This window comes from Piliocolobus tephrosceles, chromosome 6 (genome assembly GCF_002776525.5).
Source record: "Piliocolobus tephrosceles isolate RC106 chromosome 6, ASM277652v3, whole genome shotgun sequence".
Lineage (NCBI taxonomy): Eukaryota > Metazoa > Chordata > Mammalia > Primates > Cercopithecidae > Piliocolobus > Piliocolobus tephrosceles.
The window spans coordinates 159,751,761-159,768,948 of NC_045439.1; the positions used below are offsets into that span (position 1 = coordinate 159,751,761).

Consider the following 17,188-nt stretch of genomic DNA (forward strand, 5'->3'; position numbering starts at 1 on the left):
AAATGTCCTGCCTCTTCAAATGTGCTTGGATCGATGATGAGTCCTCCTTAAAAAACATTCCTTGGAAAAGCTGAACAAAATGAGTGAGAACTCATACCGTCGTTCTCATCGGAACTGAGGTCCAGCACATTTGTCTCTGCCGGGGACTGTAGGAGCGAGGGACAACTTCCACTGATTTTCACAGGTTCCACCACCAAGGGCATCTACAGGCCAAAGTCTCCCATCACACAGAGGTTAGGAACATTCCCTCAGCGCGTTGTAGATGTATGAGAGAGTCACGGGCGAATCGTCTGCTTTGTTCCGGTGTGGCTGCTATGGAAGCTTGCAGAAATTGTGCAGGCCTCGGGGAATGCCCGGCTGGCCTCCGCTTGGTGAGCTCCCAGGAATGGAGACCCAGATCTCGTGGCAGGTGTCACCGCACAGAGGACCAGGTCCTAGTTTTTTTTGCCTAGGAGAGCATGAGGTGCATGCCTCAGGCAGATCTTTGTTTTGATTTCCGGTTACCTGAGGACCAGGGAGTCCCAGGGTGGGGGGAAAGAGCACAGAGCAGTGGGTGTCCCAGCAGATGGCCAAAGCCTCTTTGGCTCTCCTTCCAGGGTTGGTCACAGGACCTCCCCGGCAAGGATTTCTTTGCCTCCTGAGCTATGAGATGCTTGTGGTGTGGTGGCAGAGGCCTGGGTGGGAAGGTATTCCAGAGAAAATGTGGTAGAGGGTTCACGTGGACATGCGTCTCATCAGTGGTCTGGGGTTGTCATTTGGCAGTGATGTGCTTTCCATGGATTTCTCTGGTGGATGACAGTTCAGCCAGCCGGGGTCATTGAGGGCAGGTCACAGTGAGCATGAGGATCAGGCTGGCACCCGCAGCCCTTGGTCGTTTCTAGTCTTCACAGCAGAGTAGTGGGTTCCACTGTTGTGCACATCTTCCTGGAAATAGTTTCTTGGCCTGCCATTGCTGGGTGGCCCCACCTGCTCCAGCTCGTGTGAGCAAATAGTGCTCTGGATTATCTTTCCTGCTTTGAAAGCAGCCTCTATCCTGAAGACATCAAGAGGGAATGTGCCCTGGCCCTGGCTCTGGCCCGGGCCTCTGCCGTGGGCTCTAGTCACACTTGGGGCCGTTCATGGAGGTCTGTGTGTATTCCAGATTCCAGGCAACACATGTGCAATCCCAGGGGTGTTGCCACAGAACCTTTTGACTTAGGATGCATCCATACCACTGTATGATGGCAATATTCAAGTGTTGGGTTCTGCTATGCCCTAGGGTTGACGAAGCGTTTCAGTTTCCGTAGCCGGTTTGAAGTCACAGTGCAGCCAGGACTGCCATGCTACGTGGAAAGGCTTGTGGTTGGCTTAGCAAAATTGGAAAGGATTGGTGGCTCTGTAGCTCGCAGCTCACTTGGTAGCCAGGTGTGTCTACACCTGGTGGTGGTGTTGAGGTGGTGTTGACTTGCAGGCATTGTTGTGGGTGGGAGTCCGGGGAGCAGTGTGGTGGGTGGGAATGGAGTCAGGCTGGCTGCATGATGGAACGTTGCCTCTGAGGTCAGTGCAGGGAAGCCATGTGAGGTGACCAGTGCAAGGACAGTGTCAGGTGGTGTGTCCTGTCCACCTGGCCCTTGGGGCATCAGGCATGGACGTCCTCTTGGAGAAGCAGCTGTTCTCTTCGGGCATCCTGAGGGCACAGTGTGGGTACGTGGACTGAGTGAAGTGGAGGAAGCCCATGTCTTGAGGTCGTTTGGGTAGGTTGGGAAAATCATCTCTGACCTTGACGCTGTGTTTCAGTGCAACATTCTGGCCATTGGGAAGGTGCCTTCCAGCACAGGTTTTGGTTGGTTTTCTGCCAGATGTGCCTTACCTGGGAGTGCAGCAAGAGACACTCTCTGGTCCCGACATCAGATGCCCTGTGAGGAGTAGCGTGTATTCACGCCAGGGGTGTGTGGTGGCTGTTACACGAGGGACCTCAGGCCTATTTCCACATGGCTTTGAGGTCAGAGTTCACATCCTACTGATTGAAGGCCTTGGTCTTGAGCCTTTGGTTTGTGGGGGGATCAGGTCTGGAAGCTGCAGACTATAACCACCCATTGCAGTGTTGGGAGATACAAACACACGTGTGTGTGTGCATAGCCACAGGGAAATACATGCAGCAATGGGCACATGAGGTCATTCCAGCCACACACGCTTCCTATATGTCCAGAGTGACACAGGTAAGATATATTCATGGAGATGGAAGTCAATCAACTAGGCCAAGGAGAAGCAGGCATGCAAGTGTCCCCACAGGTAAGGATAGGATTGAAGTGGTGACCAGTGGACCTGGGCCCATTTCTCAAGCATGCATTTGATTTCTTTACTCAGGTGCAGCTTTCCTGGGAGGCATGGCACCTGCTGGAAGGAAGATAGTCGATTCTCCTGAGTAAGGAAGGCCACGCAGTTCTGGTTTTGGTGTGGCCTGGTATCCACAGTGCACCCTGTGCTGGTGGGTGGCTCAGGACGGTAAGCATTCCTCTGCCCCTCGTGCTTAGTGAGGATGTCTGGGATTTCCAAGATCCACAATGAGTGGTTTTTTGGTAGGCCGCTAATGGCATGGTGAGTTCCTCTCCTAGAGTGGATGGTCTGTACCTTTTGCTCAGTGGCGCAGCTCTGGGTTCCCCAGGGTGCCGAAGGTCTTTTAAGGTCATTGGCTCACCCACGACCCAGCCTGTGGTGTCAAACAGGCTCTTTAAATGTGCTTGGATCGATGATGAGTCCCCCATAAAAACATTCCTTGGAAAAGCTGAACAAAATGAGTGAGAACTCATACCGTCGTTCTCATCGGAACTGAGGTCCAGCACGTTGCCTCCACTTGGGCTTACTGTGGTTCATGCGTAACTTTGTCATATTACATTATACTTCACCACCCAGGCACTGGCATTCAATTTTTGTGGTCATTTTGACCACAGCAAAATTCTTTATCATAAATATATTTGAGAGTCATACTTGGGTAGGCCATGAATTTTCCTAGTGTTACTCTGTCACGTTGGTTTCACCTTTAATGCTAGGTTTTGCATTTTTGTTGCGTGATTGATTTTTAGCCAGGTTCTGGTCACCAGTCACAGCCTTTCACCAACATTCGTGGTGAAAGTTTCCTTGGTTTTTGTTTTTTATTTTGAGGAAGTACATATTTCATGAATGTTTCTGCTTTTGTTCCAATTTTGGGCTGACTGGCATATCATCTCTATCTTATCCTGAATTGAGTAGTGGTACAAGTTTTTGGCTTTCCGCATCCAGGGCACCAAGTCTTTTGTACACAGATTGCAAGTATTGAAGCCATGGTGTTGATTGGGATGCTCTGTGTCCATGCTTTTTAGTGGCATAATGCCCTCCCAGCGTACCCGGAATCCACATGTGCACCTTTATATGTGTGTTTCTGTGAACACAAATATGTGAAGCCATAGACTAGCAGATTTCATAAGTACCACAGGAGTCTAGATGACATGGCCTTCCTGACCTGTGAACCTGTCTTTCTGAAGCACACTCATTTCCTCTGCACCTTCCCAGTGTCATTGCATGGAAGGAAGACCCTTGTCCAAGAAGGATGGTCTTTGTCTTGTGTGATCTTTGAGATGCCATGAGGCCCCTGGATACACATGGTGTGGGCTCCTTTGGAGGCTTTTGGATTTCTCATGAATGTAAGTGATTTCTTCTGAAAACATTCTGATTTTCCTCACTTGCAGGGACAAAACTGTGTGTAGATTGATAATGCTTCCATATATACATTTTTTTTTGTAAAGGTGAACAAAGTGAGCAAACACTCAGTACCATCATCCTCATCGAGCTGAGGTCCAGCACGCTTCTCCATCAGGGCCTAGATTTAAGGGGCCAACATCTGTTTGTTGTCATGGTCTGCACCAAGGCTTAGGATGTAGTTGACTTTCAGTGAAGTTGAGTAGTTGAGTATTTTGTACTCCCCTGGCTGAGAGAGATGTTTGTTGAAGGACTTCCCGGTGAGAAGGTGGGGTAGTATCCTGTCAGTGTGCAGGAGAAGGTAAACCTGCAGGTGCCAGAGGAGGGCAGTATCCAATTGCCCACCTCTGCATGGCTGGGTCTGTCCTTGATTCATACCGCTTGGGTTCATCACCCCCCCAGAAGAAGACAGTTTCTTCCACACGAGGAGACAGCATGGTGCCATTCCTGAGCACTTCTTCAGCTCTCTTTCCTGTGCGGTCAGGGACATGGGTCTTCCTATGGTGTTTGGGTAGCATCAAGGGCTGGCCATCTTAAAGCAAGTGGTGATGCTGATTTGCTCTCTGGAAAGGAGCCTGGAGAAGCTCTCCACAGTGAACTTGTACATCTGTGAGAAGAATTCCAAATTCCATGGCCCAAGAAGGGTAGTGGCTGTGGGAAAGGGAGAGGTCTGTGCTTGCCTTTACCTGGCATCATTCCCTGTGGGTCATGGAGTGATGACTGGGAGGCTCTTTTGGACATTGCAGGGTGCCCACCGTCCGTTTCATGGTGTCCTCAGGATGGATTGCTTGGGAGAGCCTGATGTCATTTGCCTCTGAACCACTCAGACATCTTGATGCATTGGGGGTTTATAAGAGTGTGTCCTTCCCCATGTCGTGGTGACTTCTACTCGGCAACGTGACCTGGCAAGGTCTCTTTACTTATATGCCTCAGTGTCTCCTGATATTAGGGTGTTTTCACATTCCTCCTAGTTCTTCACAGCAGTCTTTGTGAAGTAGTCATTGTGTGGTAGGACAGGGCTGCCATCCATAGGCCAATGACGGATAGGTTTTGGACTCTGATGTTATGTTCACAAGCAAGTGCCTTAAGATCTGGTTTTCTTAGCTGCAGCACCTTAGAAGTCATGTAGGATTCAGAATGCCTGGTGCTTTTCTGGGTCCCTGAGCTGTACCTGTGTAGTGCACATAGAGGTTGATTTGTGATTTTTACATGTTTCCGGATCGGAAGAGTGTGGAGGACTCCAGAGGTGACAATGCCTCAAGGCCAAAGGAAAGTTGACCTTTGCATAAGAAGAGGTTTCCCTCCAAACTCTCCCCACTGAAGTATCACCACGGCCTTTGTCTTGTCTGATGGGTTGTTGGAAGAGTGGTGTTGAGAGTGTTCTTCTTGCTTAGTGTTCTCTAGTTGATGGTGCCTTCAAAACTCATGCCCGCCTCCTACCTTCATGTTTGGGCAAACCCATGCTTGTGTGCAGAAAGAGGGGGAGCCCATGAGAGGTAGATACAGATTACTCCACAGCAGGACAAATGACATGACCCTTGCCACCTGTGCACCTCACTGCCTTTCTCAAGCACACCTGTTTTGCTTCTGCACTTCTTAGGTGGCGTTGGTATGGAAGGAAGGCCAGTGACCACAAGGGACGATCTTGATCTTGGGAGATTTTTGGAGATGGTGAAGTGCCTGTAAACATGTGTGTCATGGTTTCCTTCAGGCTGGTGGACACCTCAGGACAGTAAGTATTGGTTTTTCAAAGGATCCTAATGTTCCATTTTTGCAGGTATGAGGACTGTGCATGGATCAGTGATGACTTCCACACATGCATTCCTTGGAAAGCTAAACAAAATGAGTGAAAACTTTATACTGTCATCCTCTTCAAACTGAGGTCTAGCACACTGCTTCAACAGGGGCCAGAGACAGAGTTCCACCTCTCACTCATTGACATAGGTTGCACCAAAGGGTCTGTCCAGGCTTAGGATGGGGTTCTCTTTTGGCAAGGGGTAGCTCCAGGGGAGTGGGAGCTCCCGTGGACAGGAGATTCCTTGTGTGACGGACATCTCTTAGTGAGGCCAGGGTAGCACACACAGTGTTCAGGACTAGGTGAATGTGCAGGTGACACAAAGGACTTCGATTCTGGACCCCCTAGTTTGTCCTTGAGTCTTAGTTTTTGGTTCTCTCATCATCGGGAGGAAGGCAGGTCCTTCTCATTGGGAAGAGAGGAAAAGGCCACACTTTTGCCTCATTTTTATCCTTGTCTACATACATGGATTTGTGGTCACCTGGATGCTACACACCCAGGCCAAGGTGGCTCCATTGTATCCTGTGTGTTATGAAGACATACAGTTGGCCTGCTGCCCTAAGCTGGGGCTGATAGGCAACGAGTCTCTGGCTTATCTCAAGCCTGGTGTAGGTCAAAGGCTTCCTCGTTAGGGGTGCAGATCCCCGAGGCTTTTGTGATCCACATTACAGGTGTGCACGGGTGTACAGATGTTTAAAGGGATGCTTGACATCAGTTCTCTCTAGTGGGATTATGTACTCCATGGGCTCCCAGGATCTAGACGTGCATTCCCGTATCTATGCATTTCTGCGTCCATAAACAGATGAAGCCAGAGACAGGCAGATTGCAGATTACGTCAGGGGGCCAGATGGCGTGTTCCTCATGACCTCTGCACATGTGTGCCTTTCTCAAGCATGCCCATGTTTCATCTGCACCTCCCAGGTGGCCTGGCATGGAAGGAGGGACTGTGTCTGCGAGGGATGATCATCCTCCCATGTGATCCTTGGAGATGCCAGGAAGCCTCTTGACACATGTGGCATGGGCTCCTTCAGAGGCTTTTGGGTCCTTCGTGAATGTGAGCAAGTCCTTCCCAAAGCCCTGATTTTCCTCGTTTGCAGAAACAGATTGTGCCTGGATCGATGATGACTTCCACATACATTCCTTGGAAAGCTGAACAAAATGAGTGAAAACTCTATACCGTCATCCTTGTCAAACTGAGGTCCAGCACACTGCTACACTGGAGGGCAGGGAGCGGGGGCCAACATCTGTTTGTTGACATGGCCTACACCCTGCCTTGGATGTGCTCCTCTTTGGGCAAACGCGAGTGTCTGGGCTTTTCTGACTTCTGTAGCTAAGAGACAACTTGGTTGAAGGAATTTCCTCTGAGAGGGTGGGATGGCACACTGGAAGCTGCAGAACTTGAAGCTGCAGCTGGAACAGGAAGCAGTAGCCAAGAGCCTCCCTGTGCATGGCTATGTGTGTCCTTGATTCATACCCTTTTAGTTCATCACCTCCCCCCTCGCACAGGAATACCATTGCTTTCCTGTGGGGAGAGAGCACATCATTCCTGGACACTTCTTTGGCTTACTATCGTCCTCAGTCAAGGACGTGGGGGTTCCCAAGGTATTTGGGTAGCAGCAGGGACAGGCAGCCGTGAGCTGGGGGTGAGCTGATTAGCTTTCTGCAGAAGAGCCCAGGGACAGTATCCATGTTAAACTCGTATGTCCATAGGAAGAAACCCAAGTCCTGTGGTCCCTGAAGTGTACTGGTGGTGGGAAGGGGAGAGGGCTGCGCATGCATATACCAGACAGCATTCCGTGTGGGTGGGAAGCAGTGACTGTGAGCTTCTTTTGGGAGTGGGAGGGTGCCATGGTCCATTTCGTGATGACCTTGGGGTGTTGGGATGGGAATGAGATTGCAAGTCCATGTGCTCCTGCCACTTCACAGATTGACTTGGATTGAGAGGTCTGTGTTCAGGACCCCCTGTGGGATGCTTGTCTGTGTTAGGCATTTGAGCAGATGTTGGCCCAGGGTTTCTACCCTTCCAAGGTTGTACATGCTGCTGGAAGGGCTTGTTGCTCCCTCTGTATTGATGAGGGGAAGTTTTGCTCAGGAGACCCTGATGCCATTTGCCTCTGAACTGCTCAGGCACTTCAGTGCAGTTGAGGTTGTAAGAGTATGTCACTTCCCATGTCGTGGTAACATCTACTCAGAAAAGTGACCTGTCAAGGTCTCTGCACTTAAATTCTCCATTGTCTTGTGATGTTAGGTTATTTTCACATTCCTCCTAATTCTTCACAACAGCCTTCTTTGCAAAATAGTCATCAAGTTGTATGAGGGCTGTCATCCACAGGCCAGTGACAGAGAGCTTTTGTACTCTGTGGCCATGTTCACAGGCAAGTGGCTTAAGATGTATGGTGTTCTCAGGGACAGCACCGTAGAAGCCTTGTAGGATTCATCATGTCTGATGCCTTTCTGGGTCTCTGAGCTGGACCTGTGAGGAAGGCCCCAAGGTGGAGGTTGATTTGTGATTGTGTTTCTCAATTCTAAGTGTGTGGAAGGAACCCATGGTAAAAACGCTTCAAGGCCGATGGAAAGTTGTTTGTACTGGAACACTTTTACCCTGCAGCTCTCCCCATTGAAATATCCTCATGGCTGTTGTCTTCTCTGATGGCCAGGAGAATGGCCTTTGAGTCAGGAGGGGTGAAAGTGTGGTCTTGAGAGAGTTCCTCACGGTTAGTGTTTTCTAGTTTGACTGTGCCCTTGAAATGCATGCCTGTCTTATACCTTCATGCCTGGGTATATCCATGCACACATTCCCAAAGAGAGGTCGCCCATGGGAAGTAGATACAGAATACAGCATAGCGGGATGAATGGCATGGCCATTGCAAACTGTGTACCTGCCTGCCTTTCTCAAGCCACCTGTTTTTCCTCTGCACTTCCCAGGTGGCATGGGCATGCAAAGAAAGACAGAGGCTGCAGGGATGAACTTCATCTTGGGGGATCTCTGGAGTTGGTAGGGAACCCCTGGACACATGTGGCATGGGCTCCTTCTGGTGCTGGTGGATCCCTTTATATGGTAAGTGTTCATTTCTCAAAAGATCCTAATGTTCTTCCTTTACAGGAATGAATACTGTGCATTCGTCAATGACGACTTCCATACATGCATTCCTTGTATGGAAAGCTGAACAAAATGAGTGGGAACTCTATACTATCATCTTAGCTGAACTGAGGTCCACCGGGGCTAGAGAGGGACAACTCTCATTTTTTTTAAATTCCTGATGCATGAAGTGTTTGTCCAGGCTTAGGAAGGGATTCCGTTTGGGCGAAGGAGAGTCACAGGGGAGTTGAGGCTATGTGTACAGGACTTCCGTCTACGAGGCTGGGGTAGCACACGTGCAGTCTGTGGGACTAGGTGAATGTGCAGGTTGCTGAGGGAGAGTTAACCTGTAGCCTGCCTCTGGGTGGCCAGGATTGTCCTTAACTCCTGGCTCTGGGTTCCCACAACCCCTGGAGGAAGACAAGTGATTATCTTTGGGAAGACAGAACAAGGCCATACTTTTGCCTTTTTTTTATTTTTCATTCTTGGTTTGAGAACAGTGGAGTTCCAGTCACCTGGCATAGCTTTCAGGCAAGCGTGCCCATGTTGTGTCCCATGCATTGTGAGTACATGCATATAGCAGGAACACAGAGGTTCCTACTGCAAACTGGGCCTGATAGGCAAGAAGTCTCTAGCTTAACCCCAGCCCAGTGTCGGTCAGTGACTTCCTCATTAAAATTGCATGGCCCCGTAGCTTTAGTGAGTGACGTTATAGGTGTCGACGTTAGGATGTTGAGAGGGATGCTCAGTGTCACTGCTCTTTAGTGTGCTGATGCACTACAGGGGCACGTGAGCCCTTGTCCATGCATTTCTGTGTCCAAAATCAGGTAAAATCAGAGTTGGGTATCAACCAGATACACTGCAGGGGACCAGAAGACATGGCCTTTGTGTACTGTACACCTGTCAGATTTTCTCAAGCACACCCATGTTTCCTCTTCACCTCCCAGGTGGACGTGATGAATTGGCCAGGCCCATGTTGGTGAGGGACAATCATCATCTCATGCTGTTCTCAGAGATGCCGGGAAGCTCCTGGACACACATGGTGTAGGCTTCTTTGGAGGCTGTTGGATTCCTCCTGAGTGTAAGCAGTTCCTTCCCAGTGCACCCTGATTTTCCTTATTTGCAGAAGCAAAGATTGTGCATGGATCGATGATGACTTCCATATACACATTCCTTGGAAAGCTGAACAAAATGAGTGAAAACTCTATACCGTCATCCTCGTCGAACTGAGGTCCAGCACGTGACTCTAACGGGCTAGACAGAGAGGGCCAACATTCATTCATTGACATGGGTTCCACCAAGGGTTCCATCCAGGCTTAGGATGGGGTTTCTTTGGGTGAATGGTGGACACAGGGGAGTAGGAGCTCCCATGCACAGGACATTCATTGTTTGAAGGACTTCTGTGTCCCAGAGCAGATAACTCACGTGCTGCATGGAGGACTAGGTGAATGGCAGATTGCATGGGAAGAGTTAACTGGTAGCCTACCTATGGTGGCCAAGTTTGTCCTGGAGTTCAAACTCTGGGTACCAAATCCCTCAGAGGAAGACAGATCCTTCTGGTTGCGGGGAGAACAAAAGGCTACACCTTTGCCATTTGTTGGCTCATTCTGTCCTTGGCTGAGGATGTTGGGGTTGTGTTTACCTGGCATAGCCTCTGTGCCTACGTGCCCATTTTGTATCCTGTGCGTTGTGAGGATGTGTGTTTGGCATGAACAGGTAGGCTCCCTCTCCAAACTGGGGCTCACAGACAGTGAGGCTCTGGGTTATCCCAAACCAGATATAGGTCATTGACTTTCTCTTTAGGGGTGCAGGGCCTTGATTATTTTGTGACTGGCATTGCGGGTGTTGAAGCAAGGATGTTGAGAAGGATGCTCAACCTCAGTGCTTGTCATCAGGATGATGCAGTCAAAGGGCCGGCATCCCCAAGACGAGCATACTTGTGTCCATACATTTCTGGGTTCACGTGAGAACAAGGGAAGCCAGAGACAGGTGTATTGCAAATAAACCACAGGGGGGCAGATAGCATGGCCCTCGTGACCTGTGCACCTGTCTGCCTTTCTGAGGCATGCTTCTTTGTCCTGTGCACTTCGCAGGTGATGTTGGTGTAGAAGGCAAACCCATATCATGAGGGATGATCATCATCTTGTGTGGTCCTTGGAGATGGCAGGAAGCTCTGGACATACACGGTGTTCGCTCCTTCAGAGGCTGTTGGAGTCCTCCTGGATGTAAGTGATTCCATTCCAAAGCACCCTGAGTTTCCTCATTTGCAGGGATGGAGATTGTGTGTGGATCGATGATGACTTCCATATATACATTCCTTGGAAAGCTGAACAAAATGAGTGAAAACTCTATACCGTCATCCTCGTCAAACTGAGGTCCAGCACACTGCTCCATCAGGGGCTCGAGAGAGAGAGGAACAACATCCATTTGTTGACACAGGCTGCACCAAGGCTTGGGATGGGGTCTTTTTCTGGCAAAGGAGAGTAGCTGGGAATTTCGGACATTTGTAACTAAGAGACAGCTTGGTTGAAGGCGGCCAGGTGTGTCTGCGATTTGTACCCTTGGGTCCCTTGACCTCCAGGGGAAGACTGTTGCTTCCACGGTGGAAGACAGCACAGGGTCATTCCTGGGCACCTCTTTCACTCACTGTCATCCTTGGCCAGGGACATAGGAGTTCCCAGGGTGTTTGGATAACGTCAGAGGCAGGCAGTCCTCAGGAGGATGGCGACGCCGATTTCCTTTCCACAGAGGAGCCCAGAGAGGGCATCCATGTTGAACTTGTATGTCCATAGGAGGAAACCCAAACCGCATGGCCCCTGAAGGGTCCCAGTGCTTAGAAGGGGAGAGAGCTGCACGTGCATTTACCACACAGTCTTCCATCTGGGTCGTGGAGAGATGACTGTGAGCCTCTTTTGGGTGTTGTAGGGTGCATACGGTTTATTTATGAGGACCGTGGGATGCTGGGATGGCAGTGTAATTGCAAATCCACATGTTCCCTTAAAACCACAGACTGACTTGGTTTGTCAGGTTTGTGTTCAGGCCCTCTGTGGAATGCTTGTCTCCATTAAGAATTTGAGATGGGGCTGGGCGTGGTGGCTAATGCCTGTAATCCTAGCACTTTGGGAGGCCAAGGCGGGTGGATCACCTGAGGTCAGGAGTTCAAGACCAGCCTGGCTAACATGGCGAAACCCCATTTCTATTGAAAATACAAAAAAAAAAAAAATTAGCTGGGCATGGTGGCGGGCGCCTATAATCCCAGCTACTCGGGAGGCTGAGGCAGGAGAATTGCTTGAACCCAGGGGGCAGAGGTTGCAATGAGCCAAGAGCAGGCCGCTTCACTCCAGCCTGGGCAAAAGAGCAAAACTCCGTCTCAGAAAAAAAAAAAAAAATTGAGGTGATGTCAGCCCAGGTCAACATTTTGTGCATACTGCTGGCAAAGGTTGTTTGCTCCCTGTTTCCCTGTGTTGATTTGGGGATGGTTTGCTCAGGAAAGGCTGATGTCGTTTTTCTCTGAACTGCTCACGCACTTCGATGTGGCTGAGGTGCCTGGTGATGTGTGTGTGAGCTCCCCTATCATGGTGACTTCTACTCAGAAAAGCAATCCAGCAAGGTCGCTGTGTTAAAATACCTCGGTGCCTCATGATGTTAGACTGTTTGTAAATTCTTTCTAATGCTTCACAACAGACTTGTTTGTTAAATAGTCGTCATGTTACAGGGCAGGGCTAGTGTTCACAGACCAGTGATGGATAGGTTTGGACTCCATGGTCATGTTTGCATGCAAGTGCCTTAAGATGTGTGCTGTTCTCAGCCGCAGCACCTTAGAAGCCGTGTGGGACTCAGTGTGTCTGGTGCTTTTCTGGGTCCCTGGGCTGCAACTGTGAGAAAGACCCCGAGGTGGAGGTTGATTTGTGATTGAACATGTTTCTTGAATGTGAAGTGTATTGACAGATCCTTGCAGTAAAAATGCTTCAAGGCTGAAGGAAAATTGCCCTATGCACAGGAAGAGTTTTTTTTCCCTGAAACTCTCCCCATTCGGATATCTTTATGGTCTGTGTCTTCTCTGACAGCCAAGGGAAGGGCTTTTGAGTTGGGGCACCAAATGAGTGGTGTGCAGAGTTCTTCACACTTAGTACTCCGTAGCTTGATGGTGCCCTCAAAATGGATGTGTGACTCAGACCTTCCTGCATGGTGCTCCTGTGCACACGCCCTGAAATGGGTATCCTGTGGGAAGTTGTGATAGGGTATCCCACAGGGGGTTGAATGGCGTGCCTGACTTTCTCAAGCACCCCCGTGTTGCTTCTGTACTTCCTAGGTGGTGTGGGCATGGAAGGAAGGCCAGTGGAGACAATGGATGGTCTTGCCCTTAGAAGATCACTGGAGGTGGCAGGGAGTCCTAGGACATGTGTGGTGTGGACCTCTTCAGGTGCTGATAAGTATCTATTCCCCAAAACCCCCTAATATTACTCCTTTGTGGACATGAAGACTGTGCATGGATCGATGATGACTTTCATACATGCATTCCTTGGAAAGCTGAACAAAATGAGTGAAAACTCTATACCGTCATCCTCGTCGAGCTGAGGTCCAGCACACTGCTCTTACAGGGGCTGGAGTGAGGGCCAAGTTTCATTTGTTGCTGCAGGTTGCACCAAGGGGTTTGTTCAGTTGTAGAAGGCGCTCCCTTTCTGCAAGGGGTAGTCACAGGGTTGTGGGATCTCTCATAAACAGGAAATTGTTGGAGGGACTTCTCTCTGCAAGGTAATAACACACACGCTGTCTGCAGGACTATGTGAATGTGGAGGTAGCATGGGAAGACAGCCTGTAGGCTGCCTCTGGTGGCCATATTTGTCCTTGAGTCTTAGCTCTGGGTTCCATCATTCCCTTGAGGAAACACAGATGTTTGTGCTTGGGAAGAGAGCACAAGGCCACACCTTTGCTGTTTTTTCCACTCATTTTCATCATTGTTCAAGGACATTGCAGTTCTGGTTATATCCGTAAACAGGGAAGCCAGAGACAGGCAGATACCAGATACACCATAGGGGGCCGGGTGACACGGCCCTCTTGACCTGTGACTGTGTCTGCTTTTCTGAAGCACACTTGTGTTTCCTCTGCACCTCCCAGGTGGTGTTGGCATGAAAGGAAAGGAGGTATCTTTGAGGGACAATCTTCGCCTTGTGTGATCCTCGGAGATGCCACGAGGACTCTGGACATGTGGTGTGGGCTCCTTTGGAGGCTGTTGAATCCCTTCTGAATGTAAGTGTCCACTTTGCAAAGTTCTGATTTTCCTCATTTTGGGGCATGAATAATGTGCATGGATCGATGATGACTTCCATATATACATTCCTTGGAAAGCTGAACAAAATGAGTGAAAACTCTACACCGTCATCCTCGTCGAACTGAGGTCCAGCACACTGCTCATCAGGGGCTAGAGAGAGGGACAACATGTATTTGTTGACACGGGCTGCATCAGTGCTTGGGATGGGGTCGTCTTTGGGTGAAGTGGAGCAGCCGGGCATTTTGGACTTCCATGGCTGAGAGACAGCTTGGCTGAAGCACTTCCCTCTGTGTGGCTGTGTGTGTCATCGATTCATACCCCTTGGCTCCTGCACTCCCCCGAGGAAGACGGTGGCTTCTGCATGGGGACATAGCACAGTGTTGTTCCCAGGCACTTCTTCGGCTCACTCTTATCCTAAGTCGGAGACATGGGAGTTCCCATGGTGTTTGGGTATCATCAAGGGCAGGCAGTCGTGAGGAGGGTGGCAATACTGATTTGCTTTCTGCAGAGGAGCCTAGATAGAGGATCCACATTGAACCTGCGTGTCCATAGGAGGAAACCCAAGTCTCATGGCCCCAGAGGCATGCTGGCAGTGGAAGGGGAGAGAGCTGTGCATGTGTGTACCGCACAGCCTTCTGTCTGGGTCACAGAGCGATGACTGTGAGTCTCTTTCGGGCATTGTAGGGTGCCCATGGTCCATTTCATGATTACCTCAGGGTGCTGGGATGGGAACGTAATTGTGGGTCCACGTGCTCCTGCATCTCTGCAGACTGACTTGTGGAAGGGCTGTGTTCAGGAACCTCTGTGGGAGGCTTTTCTTTGGTGCATTTGAGGTGCCTGATGATGAGTGTGTAGGTTTCCATATCCTGGTGACTTGTACTCAGAAGTGTGACCCAGCAAGGTCTCTGTGCTTAAATACCTTAGTAGCTGGCTCATGATGTTAGGTTATTTTCAAATTCCTCCTAGTTGTGTGTGACAGTTCACACAAGTGTTTGTGAAATTGTCTTTGAATTACATGACAGGGCTAGTGTCCGTAGGCCAGTGGTGGATAGGTTTTGGACTCCATAGCCATGTTCATAGCCAAATGCCTTAAGATACTTGGTGTTCTCAGTCTTAGTGCCTTGGAAGCCCTGTAGGATTCAGCATGTCTCAAGCTCTTCTGGGTCCCCGAGCGGTACCCTTGAAGAAAACCCTGAGGTAGAGGTTGATTTGTGATTGAGCATGTTTCTCAGTGGGAAGAGTGTCAAAGGAACCTGGGGTGAAAGTACTTCAAGGCCAAAGGAAGATTGCCCTTTGCTCAAGAAGAGGCTTTCCTTGAAACTGTCCTCATTGAAATATCCTCATGGATTTCATCTTCTGTGATGGCCAAGAGCAGGACTTTTGATTCAGAGGTGGCAAATGAGTGGTGTTGAGAGAGTTTGTTATGCTTGGTACTCTGTAGCTGAATGGAGCCCTCAAAATTCGTGTGTGCCTGATAGCTTCATGCCTGGTTACACCCATGCACATGTCCCAGTAAGAGGGGCTGCCCGTGGGAGATACATACATGATACATCACAGTGGGATGAATAGCATGACCCTTGCAATGTATGTACCTGCCTGCTGTTCTCAAGCACACCTGTTTTTCCTGTTTTTCTTCTGAACTTTCCAGGTGGTGCGGGCATAGAAGGAAGGCCATGAGGGACAATCTTGGTCTTGGGAGATCCCTGGAAATGATAGGGAGCCCCTTGATATGTGTGGCATGGGCTCCTTCAGGTGCTAGCGCTTTCCTCAGGATGGTAAGTGTCCATTTCTCAAAAGCTCCAGATATTCCTCCTCTGCAGGGACAAAGACTGTGCATGGATCGATGATGACTTCCATATATACATTCCTTGGAAAGCTGAACAAAATGAGTGAAAACTCTATACCGTCATCCTCGTCGAACTGAGGTCCAGCACGTTACTCCAATAGGGGCTAGACAGAAAGGGCCAACATTCGTTTGTTGATATGGGTTGCACCAAGGGGTCCATCCAGGCTTCGGGTGGGGTCCCTTTGGGCAGTTGGAAGTCACAGGGAAGTAGGTGCTCCCGTGCACAGGAAATTCTTTGTTTGAAGGACTTCTTTCTCCCTGGGCGGGATAACTAACGTACTGTCTGAAGGACTAGGTGAATGGCAGGTGGCATGGGAAGAGTTTGTAGCCTGCCTCTGGTGGCCAAGTTTGTTCTTGAGTCCAAGCTCTGGATTCCCAGAGGAAGACAGATCCTCTGGTTGTGGGGAGAGCACAAGGCTACACCATTCTCATTTGTTAGCTCATTTTGTCCTTGGCGGAGGACGTTGTATTTCCAGGCACCCAGCATAGCTTCTTTACCGCATTCCCATGTCATATCCCATATGTTATGAGGATTCGTGTGTTGCCTGATCAGGCAGGCTTCTGCTGCAAGCTGAGGCTGTCAGGCAAGGAGTCTCTGGGTTATTCCAAACCTGATTTAGGTCAGTGTCTTCCTCTTTCGGGGTTCGTGGTCCCAAGGCTTTTGTGAGCGCCATTGCAGGTGTTGAAGCAAAGATGTTGAGAGGTATGCTCAGTGTCAGTGCTCTTTAGCGGGATGGTGCACCCCGAGGGCCTCCAGCCCTGAGATGAGCATCCCCGTGTCCATGCAATTCTGCGTCCATGAACAGGGGAGGCCAGAGACAGGCAAATAGCAGATGTATCACAGGGCACTGGATAACATGGCCCTGTGACCTGTGCACCTGTCTGCCTTTCTGAAGCACGCCTGTGTTTCCTGTACACTTCGCAGGTGGTGTTGGCGTAAAAGGCAGGCTTGTATCATGAGGAGTGATTGTCATCTCGTATGATCCTTGGAGATGGCAGGAAGCCCCTGGACACACATGTTGTGGACTCCTTCAGAGGCTGTTGAAACCTTCCTTAATGTAAGTGATTCCGTCCCAAAATACTCTTGAGTTTCTTCATTTGTAGGGATGAAACCTGTGCTTGGATCGATGATGACTTCCATATATACATTCCTTGGAAAGCTGAACAAAATGAGTGAAAACTCTATACCGTCATCCTCGTCGAACTGAGGTCCAGCGCATTTCTCCAACAGGGACTAGACAGACAGGGTCAAGATCCATTTGTTGACAAGGGTTATACCAAGGGGTCTGTTCAGGCTTAGGATGGGGTCTTTTATGGGTGAATGGGGTCACAGGAGAGTGGTGGCTCCCACGCGTAGGAAATTTCTTGTTTGAAGGACTTTGTCAGTGAGGGTGGGTGACACATGCTTTGTCTGTAGGACTGGGTGTATGTCCATGTGGCCTAGCAAGAGTTAGCTGGTAGCCTACTCTGGTTACCAATGTG

General features: G+C 49.7%; 1 protein-coding gene and 12 non-coding genes across 13 annotated transcripts in view; all 13 read left to right on the plus strand.

Annotated features, from left to right (window-relative positions):
• The first annotated feature begins 27 nt into the window (after positions 1-27).
• On the plus strand, positions 28-123 carry LOC111525138. The gene has a single exon (XR_002725967.1). It is a non-coding gene; the product is annotated as a small nucleolar RNA SNORD116 (small nucleolar RNA).
• A 2,599-nt stretch (positions 124-2,722) lies between these two features.
• On the plus strand, positions 2,723-2,817 carry LOC111525132. The gene has a single exon (XR_002725961.1). It is a non-coding gene; the product is annotated as a small nucleolar RNA SNORD116 (small nucleolar RNA).
• Positions 2,728-17,188, plus strand: part of LOC111525117 — a 45,539-nt gene continuing 31,078 nt past the window's right edge. The window contains exons 1-10 of the transcript XR_002725955.2: positions 2,728-3,659; positions 5,315-5,446; positions 6,431-6,563; positions 8,435-8,567; positions 9,536-9,669; positions 10,682-10,813; positions 12,901-13,011; positions 13,707-13,838; positions 15,509-15,635; positions 16,632-16,764. The gene's annotated coding sequence lies outside the window, so the exon portion shown is untranslated. The remainder of the gene's footprint in view (positions 3,660-5,314; positions 5,447-6,430; positions 6,564-8,434; positions 8,568-9,535; positions 9,670-10,681; positions 10,814-12,900; positions 13,012-13,706; positions 13,839-15,508; positions 15,636-16,631; positions 16,765-17,188) is intronic.
• Positions 3,721-3,814, plus strand: LOC111525141. Its single transcript, XR_002725970.2, has one exon. It is a non-coding gene; the product is annotated as a small nucleolar RNA SNORD116 (small nucleolar RNA).
• On the plus strand, positions 5,509-5,600 carry LOC111525128. Its single transcript, XR_002725957.1, has one exon. It is a non-coding gene; the product is annotated as a small nucleolar RNA SNORD116 (small nucleolar RNA).
• Positions 6,622-6,711, plus strand: LOC111525202. The gene has a single exon (XR_002726028.1). It is a non-coding gene; the product is annotated as a small nucleolar RNA SNORD116 (small nucleolar RNA).
• LOC111525140 lies at positions 8,632-8,725 on the plus strand. Its single transcript, XR_002725969.1, has one exon. It is a non-coding gene; the product is annotated as a small nucleolar RNA SNORD116 (small nucleolar RNA).
• LOC111525198 lies at positions 9,732-9,823 on the plus strand. The gene has a single exon (XR_002726024.1). It is a non-coding gene; the product is annotated as a small nucleolar RNA SNORD116 (small nucleolar RNA).
• On the plus strand, positions 10,876-10,967 carry LOC111525196. The gene has a single exon (XR_002726022.1). It is a non-coding gene; the product is annotated as a small nucleolar RNA SNORD116 (small nucleolar RNA).
• LOC111525200 lies at positions 13,080-13,171 on the plus strand. The gene has a single exon (XR_002726026.1). It is a non-coding gene; the product is annotated as a small nucleolar RNA SNORD116 (small nucleolar RNA).
• LOC111525199 lies at positions 13,899-13,990 on the plus strand. The gene has a single exon (XR_002726025.1). It is a non-coding gene; the product is annotated as a small nucleolar RNA SNORD116 (small nucleolar RNA).
• Positions 15,698-15,789, plus strand: LOC111525194. Its single transcript, XR_002726020.1, has one exon. It is a non-coding gene; the product is annotated as a small nucleolar RNA SNORD116 (small nucleolar RNA).
• LOC113219743 lies at positions 16,828-16,919 on the plus strand. Its single transcript, XR_003306720.1, has one exon. It is a non-coding gene; the product is annotated as a small nucleolar RNA SNORD116 (small nucleolar RNA).